The 13,284-nt window shown below is 38.7% G+C and overlaps 1 protein-coding gene across 2 annotated transcripts in view; it reads right to left on the bottom strand.

The window, feature by feature from the left end:
- LOC149552088 (actin-related protein 7-like) overlaps positions 1-13,284 on the bottom strand; it is a 212,476-nt gene that overhangs the window by 154,715 nt on the left and 44,477 nt on the right. The window lies entirely within an intron of this gene.

Raw genomic sequence — 13,284 nt, 5'->3', positions numbered from 1 at the left:
TTCATTTTAGGTTTGTCCACAAAAAAAAAAAATTACGAATGCTACACTAACACACAAACATGCACTAAAAGATCCCCTATAGGAATCTTGGCCAAATTGAGACTCTGTGGCTGACGTTCCAATGAATCAGTAGTCTAACATTCTGTCAAAATAATTGACTTGCAGGGTCTGTTCTGAAATTCCTGATTTCTTGAGCCACCAAACACATTTCAACATACAAATATTTTTCTATAGGAATTCTATCAAATACATCACAAAGCATTACAACAGATAATGGCAATTCTGATTTAAAAATTCAGGGGAAGCTGCATAGAAATTGTGCATTCATTATAACAAACAGTTGTCTGACATTCATACAAATTCTCACTAAGCATAAATGTATGGTTATTACATCAAACACTTTGCATTCAACCACAAGATAAACCAATGTTCTATTTAGACATAAGAAGTGATGTCCACAATATCAATAGATGCAAATAGTGCAAGAGATATCTCAGATTGTTTAGATTTTTAGCAGCAAATAACTCAGTCCAGATTTGCAATTTTTTCAACTCTGATTTTCAGTACAAAGGGCAAAGCATTGTACAATTGCGTGCACTGAAAGCTTTGTTAGTTGGGTATTTTGCAACCAACAGTTTGTTAAAATTCAATTGCAAAATAAGTAGACCAGCCACAGTATATATGAGACAGAGTCTCTCCTACCTTTAAGAGAAGATTCCCCCTTCTCACTATTCCTTGGATCGACTAAAGGTAAGCAAGAAGTTGGAAAGATTTTTGAAATGGTGTTATTACTATTCTTTCCTCTTAACTTTCAAAAAAATCCACTTACCCGTGGGGCGCGTAATAGGCAAAATAAAATCTCTAATTACACTTCTATCTAATGGTTGGAAATTGTGATATCAATAAATTAACGCCAGCTCAAAGGCTAATTGAAAGCGTACTGGTTTGGTTCTAAATCATGTTTTAAAATCTAATTCTATAAGAATATCCTCTACAATTGGGGAACAAAGACTTTTAGAAGTAGGGAATTCCAACTATTTTTGTGAATTGAGAAGGTAATACAAGCTATAGTCAAAGCTTCTAGTCTATGTATCACCACAATCACTCACAGTCAAAGCTTTGGCTCCAAATTGCTTCTTAACTCTTTAAACTCATTTATTTAAACACACGACAATAACATGAATCAAAGATAACAGATGCAAACTACAATCAAAGCTTCCAATTTGCAATATCACAACTGCACTCAATCAAAGTTTCACCTCCAATTGCCTCTTTGTATTCACTTTTCATCAAAATAGCACTACACAATCAAAGTTATCGATGCACAATTCTTCAAAGCTTTCTTGCATATAATAAAAGATGATCTTTACAATGAGGGGCATACTTCTTATGTACGGAAAGAAGTGAAAAAAATGAAGAAAAAGTGGGAGCAACTCAACCACTTTGACTCGGTAAAACTAGGTGAGAAGAATTATTGGATTGCATGTCATGAGGACATGCAATCGAATTATATATAATTGTATCATATGCAGTTCATCTTCTCCAACTACAAACATAAAGAAGAAGAAACTCAAATCAATCCTAAAAGATTGTTCTAAAAAGCCTTATATTTGGCGATACAATAACGAACTATAGGAAGATTTGGGATCTCCATTGTCTTTGAGATAGCTTCAATTCTGACTACATTCGCATGTGTTGATTTTACAACCTTGTAGTTTTCTGCAAGAGAATCCCACAAGTGCCTTGCTACAGATTTGTATGTAGCGAACCTATGTTGAGGTCATTTTTTTATACGACATAACATATTAGCAATTGAATATCTAATACGGACTATCAAACACACAATTCCTCTCTTGAAAAATTAATACTCATGGGACATAAGAATAAATCCAATGTTCCTTACACCTGTGGATACCAACTCAGCATATCGATGTGATTTGTTGGTAATCACGTAGGCGACCTTACGTTGTTTGTTTGAGGATGACTTGGACTTTGATGGAATGATGACGATGGTGATTCGGTGTGAATGCTAGATGATATTGATGGAGAGGATGATGGTGATGGAGGGTGAATGGTCTTATGACTTGTGCCTTTCTAACTCTCCTCTTCAAAATTCTAACTCCTAACTACTTGCTACTCTACTCCTACTCCTATGAATGGAAGATTAGCAAATGGACAAGGATTCAATCTAATGAAAGTTAACCGGCGGCTCCACCTCCATAGATGCAATGATTCAAAGGAAAGTAAACTAGTTTACCACATAAGGCTTCCCAACAAGCCACTAGGATGCTAGTGGCCTAGTTATCCCTATCAAACATCCACCAATGCTACCATGCAACTATTCATCTTCTTTACTCTTTACTTAACAACTTGAAATGCAATCCACTTTAGCAACTTGAAAAGAAATTTTACTCTAACTATTTGAAAGCAGAAACCAGGCAACAATACCAAAAGCTCTTAATCACCATGCAAGTCACAACAAAGAGAAAGAAAAGTGATTTTTGGCATTATCTTTGCAAAAAATTTCTCCGACCAATACAAATGAGAGCAAATGGCCTTATATAGAGGCCAAAATGTACAACCGATGGTAGAGATAAAGAAGCAAAACCGACAATCCATATTGAATCCTAAAAACCCTAATTAGGGTTGCCACCCCATCGGCCAATGAGAAGATGCCACCTTGCCAATGGACCAACGAAAAAAATGAAAAAGTAGCAACCAATGAGAAGGCACCAAAATGGTGGCCAATCAGAATTAGAGACTTGTCCTACCCTAAAAGAAAGAGAAATTGCCACTTGAGCTTACATCAAATGATCTTCTAATATAAATCTCCCTTTTTCTTTCGTTCTTTTAGCTAAGGCAATGAACCTAGCTAGCCTTTCGTTGACTTCCTCCATGGAGGGCAAGGTGTATGCTTTATCTTAAGCTCAGTCGATTTCATCATGTTGCTTGTTGCCTATAGTGTCTTCTCATGGTCCTTCCCATACTCTTTTGCAAATCCGATAAAGGCATTGAGGGAGGAAAGGGTGCCCAAATGTTTCTTCTTGATAGCAACCTTTCCTAACTCATCCAATCTTGATCCAAGTTTTGTCTCATCAATGTCCTCTTCTCTGATGTCTTCAAAATCAAGTGCCACCCCAATGTCAATCCTGGTTGAAATGGAAGTGTCGACGCTTGGGCTGTGTTGTGCAATTACATTCTGTATCTCCTCAAGTGTTCTCAATCTGGTAGTCAAGGCAATAAACCAAGACTCAACTATACTCAATCCTCTTTCATCAACCAACCTGGCCCTTTCCAAATATGCCTCCGGTAGCCCAATGAACGCCTGTAGCCTAGGAATAGCTAAATCCTTGAATGGAAGGAAATCCTTCCACTCCGCTTCAAATATTTTGTATTTGTTTCTAACAGTCACTAATGACCGAAATGTCGAGACAAAGGAAGGCAAGAAATTTCGCCCATCTTGGATTGTATCATGGATCCAATCCCTGACTTCATGTAGCTAAGCCGATATCTCTTCTAGGTTGCTCTCGCTATCTTGAGGAAGGGCTGCCTAGTGCAACTACTGGATAGGTTGGCAATCTCTCCAATATTTATTCTTAGCCTCCAACTTTATGATCCTTTCATTTTCTTCCTCAACCTTTCTCTGATTGAAGTTATACCCTCCTGGATCTCTTCACATTCCTTATCATCTGTGTTTCTTCCCAAATTATGTTCCAGTATCTCATATTCTTGGGCCGCAATCTCATCCATTGCCTTGTTGACTGTTGGTATAGCAATCTAAACATTTCGGTGACCATCATTGTCACTCCTGATTACCTTTGCCACTATTTTTGCCATTTGTTTTTGGTTCTCGTTATCACCCTTTTCTATTAGTCCTTGGATGTCTTCGACTGTTCGAGCAGTTACAACCTCGCCTCTTGGCATAAGCATTTGCCTTAACCATAGTGGTGCGGTGCATCTCCCCAAATTTGGATTCGGTTTGACTAACAAAGCATCACCAACGGCCTCGGCTGCCTGAATTATTGCCTCAACATCAATCGTTCCATCTCCTTCTTTACTAGTAACTGCCATGTCATCTCCACGTTGATTTTCTGAGAGAGGAGAGTACTCGGTGCTATTACTGTAACCACTTGACTCTAAATCAAAGCTCACTTCTACTATGGTCCTTTGTTCACTTGTGTTATCTTCTTGGCCTCTAGTCTCAATTATACTTTCCCTTGATGGGGCTGCATGTTGTCTCTTTGCTGAAGGTTCTGGATGTTCTTTGCTCTTCTCAACCTCCAAAGCTCTCTTCTTGCTTCTAACTATTTCTTGTTGCTAGCTACTTCCTTCACCCTTCTGTCTGACTGATTCCACTGGACCTTCTTTTGGCTTCATCTTCTCATAAGTAAGGGAAATCCTTTGACTTTGTAGCTTCCTTAATCTTTCATTGTACCATGACTCAATATGCAAATCAACTGCTCTTGTAACTGCCTCCAAGGAAGGATCTTGATGATCATCCCAATCTATTGGATTCAACTTTGTTCCTTCTACTATATCATAATCTTCTCTCAACACATTTCCATCATCTTCCAGTTGATCGGGAATATCAAGGCCTCTCCATCTGGTATCCCTCATCATGTTCACCGACAATCTTGAGAAAGCTAGCTTTCTCACATGAAAGTCATCCTTGGCATTGGCCCAAAAGTCTTCTACAGTGGGAACATGTTTAAATACATTTCCATAAGATACCTTGATAAGACCATTAGGATCGAATCCTTGCCTTGCTCTGTACCATCCCAGGCGATACCATTCCAATTCCTTCTCCGCAACTGCAAAGGCGACTCGATTGGGGCAACTATCATTGCCAATTCTGAATGAGAAGGTAATCCGTGACTTACCCTTGAGTTTCATTATTCTATCATAATGCTCAAGTTGCCTAGCCAATTCCATCAAAACTACCTTGTCGGGTGGGTATCGTGAAAGCCTCTTGAGACAAACTGTGCTTCCTGCTACTCTAATATAGGTGAATTGTAGAAATTGGATAAACGAACTCCCATATTTCTTTATCTTTTCTTCTACTTCCGATGAGAATCTCCTAGCAAGTGTCCCTTGTAATACCCTTATTGTCTTCATGGCAAAGGCGTCACAAAATATTTTTTAATCTTTGTTGTTGTGCAAATGAAGTTGTGGATAGCATTCATGCACCAAATATTGCCCCAGCCCACTGCCAATTTCTCCCAAGGCCTTAAGTCCCGAATTTTTATACAATCTAGCAATTAGGTAAAACCGATAGGATTCCGTGTAGAATTGTTTTTGGTTTTGTACGGTTCTAAGTTGCAACTCTAAATTCTCGCTTATGATCCTAGCCCAATCAAATCTTCTTTTTCCTTTTTCAATTTCATCAATAAAGAAGTACATCCAGTTTTCAAATTGCATACCTTGAGCTAGGCCCATGATCCGACTAAGAAGCACAATGAAATCTCCATATTCTGATTTGAAATTTTCCACTATGAGCCTCGATGATCTAGTGACTCCCTTCTTTCCCTCGTGTAGCAAATCCTGCTTTTGTAAATCTTTGCCATGGGGAATTGTCCTTCCTATAGTCTGTCCTTTACCTATATTATATTTACTGTACCAACATTGGTATTAGTTATTCGCCTCATTTTCAAGAAGAAAGTTGTTTTGGGCATCATATCCTCTTTGTCTTTCTTAGTGTTTGTTCTCTTAGGGTTCTTTCTTGCACTAACATCTACCATCCTAAACACTTATTTATGCCCCTTCGTTCTAAGTGATATGGACTACCCTTATTAATCTCCAACCTTCTTTCTATCGATGGATTCTACACTTATTTCTGTCTCGTCAAGTTCTATCACTACACTTATCAATCTCCAATCTTGTGACTAACACTTATTTCTACCTCACCGTTACCTTAAGATGGACTACACTTATATCTCTCAACTTCAACCTACGGGTGGTCTAGCTTATTTCTGCCTCTTCAAATGTCCTATTATGGATTCTACCCTTATCAATCTCCAATCTTCAACCTAGGATGGGATGATGAAGTGGTGGATGATGAATGCAAGAAGAACCAAGTGAAACAAAACTAGACAAGAGAAAAAGAGCGAAATCTGCTTAAGGACCCCTTTCAACTCTAAATGAATTGAACTTATCTTTACCAATGGTCGGGTCTTCTTTTGGAATTTAAGATCAAACCTAAGAACATCAACTCCCTTGCAAATCTTGATGCCCTAGCTGGAAAAATCAAAATTTGGCCTACTTGAAATTGTCCATGCACATGCTACAAATCAGGCCTTATCACTTGTTTTCTTCACCAACAAAATTGTCCAATCTCTAGGAGAAAAACGCAACTTCTAGAAGATGTAAGATCAGACCTCAAAAATCAGCTAGGGCAAGGAAAAAAAATCGCAGCCCTCTAGCAAATATACAATTAGACTTGAATAATAACAAATTTGCCCTCCAACAATGCAATTTTGAAAATGTTCTCTTTTGCCAAAACAAATCACCAAGAATGAGAAATCTGATCTACTTTAGAGAAAATCGCCAAGCATAGGAATCTTGTCTTTAATCATAGAAAATCGCCAATATAGAGTGCATATCTGCTCTACAAAGAAAATCGCCAAGCATGAGAGATCTCTATAATGAAAAAAATAACCAAAAATAATGCCAATCTGCCCTTTGCAAGAAAATTGCTCAAAGAAAAAATGCCAAAGAAAGAGGAAATCTGCTCTTTAGTCTAAATCGCCAAGCACCATGAAGAGGAGGAATGAGGAGTGAGGAGATAAAGGGAAAGGGCTTCCTCTTATACCCTATTTGTTTGTCCTCGTTAGCTGGCCGATTGGGACCTTGGGAGCAAAAAAAATATTAATCAGAACACAAATCTAACCCCCAATTAAATGCTTAGCCAAAAATTAATTTTGCCAAGATAAAATTTATTTTTTCAAATTGCTGGTTAGACCAAGATTGCAAAAATAAAGTAAATAAAGCCTTGGAGATGTTAAATGTTTCCATTTAATGATGATTTAGCAATTAATATATCATTAAAAATCAGATTTTGACTAGCCAAAATTGATTTTTTCAATTTTAAATTACTAATTTCTTTAAAGACTCTAAAATCTTCAAGGCAATCTTAATCCATTTAAAGCCAATTTTTGCAACTTAATCCGAATCAATTTTGCTATGTAATTTTAATCTTTTGACAAAAATAAATCATCTCTTAAAGTCTAAAATCGATTTTCCTATTTGATTTCATCGTCACAAAAATTAATTTTCTCACCGAAAAAAATTTCAAGATTTTCCAAATAACTTAAATCTAACAAAAATTTATTTTTTGAAAATCATTCAAATTTACACAATTATATCCAAATTTTTAGAAAAAAAACCTCTAAGTACAAAATTTATAATTTTACCCTGCCAAGTGTTGTTTTTTGAAATTTGTCTGACCTAAGGATAAATTGGTCATTCTAGAAAATCAAGTTGAAACTAGGTGAAAATAAATCTAACCCTCTCTCTTCTGGCCTGAAGGTGTCCAAGACGTAAAATTTTCTAAAATCCAAAAAAAAAAAAAAAAAAAAAATTGGACAACTTCGAAAAAATTTGCCAAGGTGAACGAAAAAGGAGGTCCCCAAAATTTTGGGGCGATGGTATAAGAATCTCACAACCTGTTAATCATGTGTGATCCAAATTCCTTAGAATCGTGATCAGCATTGACTCTGTCGGCATATTTTGAGGTCATTTCTTCTTCTATGAATAGGTTGTCATGTTAAGTAAGGACATTACATCCCATTTTCTCCAAATCGCTCATGATCGTTGTCCCCACTGATTGACAGCTTCCTAAGGCTCCCTGTAACTTTGTCAAAAGTTTTCCAAGTACCTCCTTATAACCCATGAGTTCATGAGTTTAGTTTATTCCCAGGAGTGGGCATGCTGATTGGATAATTACGATTTTGGTGTTTGATAGATAAATGCAGATGTGGATGATTTGCATATTGGTTTTCTTGTTCCTATTGGAGTCGAAGTCTTTGATGAAGATGAAGATGGTTGTTAATCTTTCTTTGGACATCAAAGTGTGGGACACACTTTTCTATTTACTTGGGGGGTCTAATGCAGGAGCATCTTGGGTTTGCTTGGTGGCTACTTTATAGTTCATGGAAGAAGGCTCAATAGTTGCTTTGGAAGGTGCTTGGATTGGTACTAGGTTGATGAAGAGGTGCTTGGTAGAAGTTACTCAGTCATCTCTTGGCAGTTATTGGTTGAGAACTTGGTGGATGTATGGACTCAGTGATCTTGGAGGTGCTCAGTTGTCGAAGGAGCTCGACATAGCTTGTGAACACTTGGTTGTCGAAGGAGCTTGGCGATGCTTGGGGGAACTCGAGACACATTGGGAGCTCGATGTAGCTTAGTTGTAGTATCACCTGAGTTACTCAGTGAATGAAGGGACTCGGTCTGCAAAGGAGGACTTGGCATAAACTAGGGAGCTCGATTGGTTCGGTTGTTGTGTTGACCGAGGTTGCTCAGTTATTGAAGGAGCTCCGTTGTAATGTTCCCATTATAAAATAAATTATTAATCAAACTATTGTTAATGGACCGATTGATTTAGTATATCTCAGACCCATTTTTTGTTTCCATTGGTAGATGTTGTCATAGGCTATCTTTGTACACCCTCAGAAAGGTTTTCCCTGATGGGTATTTAATCACGACTTGTAGGTAGTCATAAGCATGTAATTTAGATTATTTCTTTGTACTACAAATTCCCATTGGAATTCTCTATTGTTCATCATTTCGGAAGTGAAAGACCTTCCCTATTTGGCTATTCTGGTTTCGGTGAGATTCAACCCTTGCCCTATTCCGTCACATGTAATACTTCGCTCAGATTTGGCAAGTCAGAGCACCATCATATTGCAAATTGGAGAAATAACTTGTTTAATTTTGATCTTCACTTTTGTGTTCAATCTCTAGAAAATGTTTGTGTTTTCTCTGCACATTGGTGTGCCATCCGTACATTCTGTCAACAACATTGCAACATACGTACAGCCCTCCAATTGGAAACAACTTAGTCTCCAATGTACTATCTCCATTACTACCATCGCACGGCCTCCATAGCTCCCCTACCGTACAGCTACTTTGCACACCATGCAACCTTATCTTCAATCCACCGTACGGCCATCAACTATTCATCCCTGTCTATCACCATACTGCAACAATATCGCTTCTTCACCAACTAGCACTTATCAACCCTGTACGACCCTCCTTTGTTGCACTACCGTATAGCCCAGAGTCCATCATTACCGTATAGTTATACTGTATGTGCATACCGTACAATATTGTGTTGCTCGAGGTCAAACTAGTCTCCGACATAGAGGTCAGGAACATTGCGGTAGTATCAGAGCTTTGATCCTGCCAGTCTATGGAAGATGAAGGAGAGTTTATAGACGAAAGAGAAGAACCCATTCCATTGTTAGAATTGTTGTAGAACTAGAACCCACAATTGTAGAACTCGTGGCATTACTGAGAGAACTTGCAAGGAATCAAGCACAAATCAATGATACTCAGTAACTCATGGAAGAAACTCTCAAGAAGTTGGCGAACAATAAAATATCCGATGAACAAAATGGTTACAGCATGAACTCGGTGTCGAGTAAAGAAAACCCTCATCCAATAAGATCTCGACCTTCCATGTCATCTTTTCCCCCATGGATGGAGGCACCACATGGACAGAAGCAGCCGACCTTTGAAGGAATGCAAGAACAACTGAGAAGATTGGAAGAATGCAAATTTGGAGGAAGATAATATCCTACAAAGATGTAATGTTCCCGTTATAAAATAAATCATTTATCAAACTTTTGTAACAGGCCGATTGATTTAATGTATCTCAGACCCATTTTTGTTTTTGTTTCTATATTTTGTGTTGCCATCCACTATCTCTATACACCCTCAGAAAGTTTTCCGACAGGTATTTGAGCACGGCTTGTAGGTAGTCTTTAATCATACTTTTGGGATTATTTTCTATGTACTATGAATTCCTGTTAGAGTTCTGGGTCGTTCGCCATTTCAAAAATGGAAGATCTTCCCTATTTGGCTTGTGCGATTTCGGTGGGATTCAACCCTCACCCTATTCCGTGTATTACTTCACTCAGATTTGGCATATCGAAGCACTATCTTTCGGCACATATTGAAGGAATTATTCATATTCAAGTTTTTAATCTTATATCTAATATATTTGTGTTTTGTATGAATAAACTATCATTTATTGTTGTATCTTGTGGTATCCAGACACTTCCGCATAGCTCTCTCCTTGCCCATACGACATTCATTCTCCCACACTACTTCCACCACACCCCTGTACCTTCATTGCTCCCTCTAATTCCCTCACCGTACGGCTTGTTGTATGGCCTACTAAGTCCTCATTTCATACACCATGCTTAACCCCTACCACATCAATGTATTTCTCTTTCCACTCCCCGTACGGCTCACCATACGACCAACTCGACTCTCACCACCCACCATTCTATCCTTAACCATACGGCCTTTTAACTCCTTTCCACTACCCTTCCACTGTAGCATCCGTACAGCCATCTCTTTCATACTGTACGGATTTACAAAGCTGAAGTACGACCAACTTCCTAGTACTGTACAGTCTACATTTACCCTTGTCTTTGACACAGCATACACCCAAGCCGTATGGCCTCTATTCCCTCTGCACTCATTAAAGAAAAAGGTCCTTTCCTATTCCATCTAATAGCAACATCAGTTGGAGAAGATAATTAGTGAATTCAAGTATGGGAGCGGAACATTACAATTACACAAATCTGAGAATGAGATATTCGGGAGGCGATAGAGGATAATTTTAACGATGATCTCAGGAGGAAGTTGAGTAAAGTGAATTTGTCACCATTTGACGAATCTGGATCCATTTCTGTGCATGCGTGGGTAATGAAGGCAGATACTTCCAGGTTAATCCCATGCCAGAAAAAGAAGCAATTAAATTTGTGGCCTTACACCTAGAGGGAGTAGCGCATGAATGGTGGCATCACGGCACCACCACAAGGGGCATGATCAAATAAATACCTATGCAAAATTCACTGAGAGAATGATAGATTGATTTGATGGTAAAGATCCGAAACTCAATTTCAAAGATTTGGCACAACTAAAGCAAACTAGATGGGTTGACCAGTACATTGTGGAATTTCAACTCTCTGTTTTGGTCACGAACATTTCTGAAAGAAGACGGATAGTGCTCTTCATGGACAAACTGACAAAACCACTAAAAGGTTGGGTAAAAGGGTTCAATCTTGCCACCCTATCAGAGGACATTAAGAAGGCACGGAGTATGGCATCATCATCGGCATCATCCTCTCAAGGTTACTCACATTCCTAACCGCCATTGTTTCTGAGGGAGAAAGATAATAAACCTCTGTTGAGGAAGTCGTCATTGGATGAAGCTACCACACAAAAGCTCTGAAGAAATAAACTTTGTTTTCAACTACAAAGGCCCATGGGAACCTAGGCACAAATGCCTCGGGAAAGGAAAAATCCACTACATTGAGATCGTATTCGATGATGAGAATGAACAAGAAGATATAAACTCCGAAGACAACCAACCCCATTAAGACACCAAAATGGTTAGTTTGAACAATACGGAAAGAATTGCAGCATTGATACGGTGTGGAGGAACTATCACCCTAGCCGGTAGCCCGAGGTGCTCGGTGTTTTGTGTACAAGGAACCCTTTAAGGACAAAGGGTTATGGTGATGCTCAATAGCGAAAACATTCTAAACTTAATAAACTCATCTCCGGTGAAACGAAGAGGTCTACCTAGTAGATGCACGCAAGATTCCAGGTCAAAGTTACCAGAGAAACTCTTCTTCCTTGCACACACCTTGTTCGTCAGCTAAGTATCACAATGGCTAATAACACGGTGACAAAGGATTTCTTCATAGTGGACCTAGATGATATGGATGTTAGTTTGGGCATACATTGGATGGAGATACTTGATGCATACACTCAGAGCTTCAAACGAATAGACTTCACTTTTATTGTCGATGGGAAGAAGGTTCTCTGCGGAATGGCCAATGAGGGACTGAAGGAAGTTTCAGCACGTCGGATGGAGGCAATATTTCGGCATGATGGCATTGCTTAAGTTGCATAGTATTTTGTTTCAGCAGAACTCATAAAAGGACAACAGACACCTCCCCAAGATAACGATCTTCAAAATATCTTGAGTGGTCATGATGAAGTTTTTATAGACATTCCTGCTGGCATACCTCCCCATCAAGGATTTGAACATACTATCGAGTTGGAAGCAGAGCCAAGCTAGTCATAGCCATAGCCTACTGCCATACCAAGAAATTCAAAGATGAGATCGAAAAGACAATTCAAGAACTGCTAAAGAAATGATGGATCCGTCCCAGTTCTAGCCATTTCGCGTCATCAGTGGTATTGGTTAAAAAGAAAGATGGGACGATGCGCATGTGTGTGGACTACCATGTGTTGAACCAAAAAACGATAAAAAATAGATATCCCATTCCAAGGATAGACGAGTTGTTGGATGAATTACATGGCCTAGTCTATTTTTTGAAAATAGATCTTCATTCTGGATACCATCAAATCCAAATGAAGGAAAATGTGGAAAAGACGGCCTTTCGTTGTCACTACGAGCATTATGAGTTCCTAGTCATGCCATTCTGATTAATGAATGCGCCTACTACGTTCCAGTCATGCATGAATCGCATCTTCAACAAACAATTGCCTAAGTACTAAATGGTATTTTTTGATGATATTCTTATTTATAGCAAGACATGGGAAGAGCACTTGAAGCATTTGGATGAAGTCCTAAGAATATGAAGGATCAGTCCTTGTTAGCCAAACAATCCAAGTGTGAATTCGGTATGACAGAATTATTGTAGCTCTGGCACATTGTTAGTAAATATGAAGTTCAAGTTCATCAAGAGAAAATTCAAGCTATCCTTGATTGGCCTCCTCCAAAATCACTCACGGAGTTGCGAGGATTTTTTGGACTGTGCAGTTATTGTCAAAGGTTTGTAAAAGGATTCTCTCAGCTCAGCACCCCATTAACAGATCTGACAAGAAAGGACTCCTTCCAATGGAATGAAAAGGTGCAATTTGCCTTTGATAAGCTGAAAGAAGCAATGAGCACTTGTCTCATACTCGCATCACCTGATTTCACTCGACCATTCATTTTGGAGTGCAACGCATCTAGAAAAGGCATTGGCGTGGTACTAATGCAAGATAGAAACCTCATAGCCTATGAGAGCAAGAAGCTTA

This window comes from Cupressus sempervirens, chromosome 6 (assembly GCF_028749045.1).
Source record: "Cupressus sempervirens isolate cs-2001-9-10 chromosome 6, ASM2874904v1, whole genome shotgun sequence".
NCBI lineage: Eukaryota > Viridiplantae > Streptophyta > Pinopsida > Cupressales > Cupressaceae > Cupressus > Cupressus sempervirens.
Note: the sequence above shows the minus strand (reverse complement) of the source record. Positions and strands in the feature narration are given on the sequence as shown.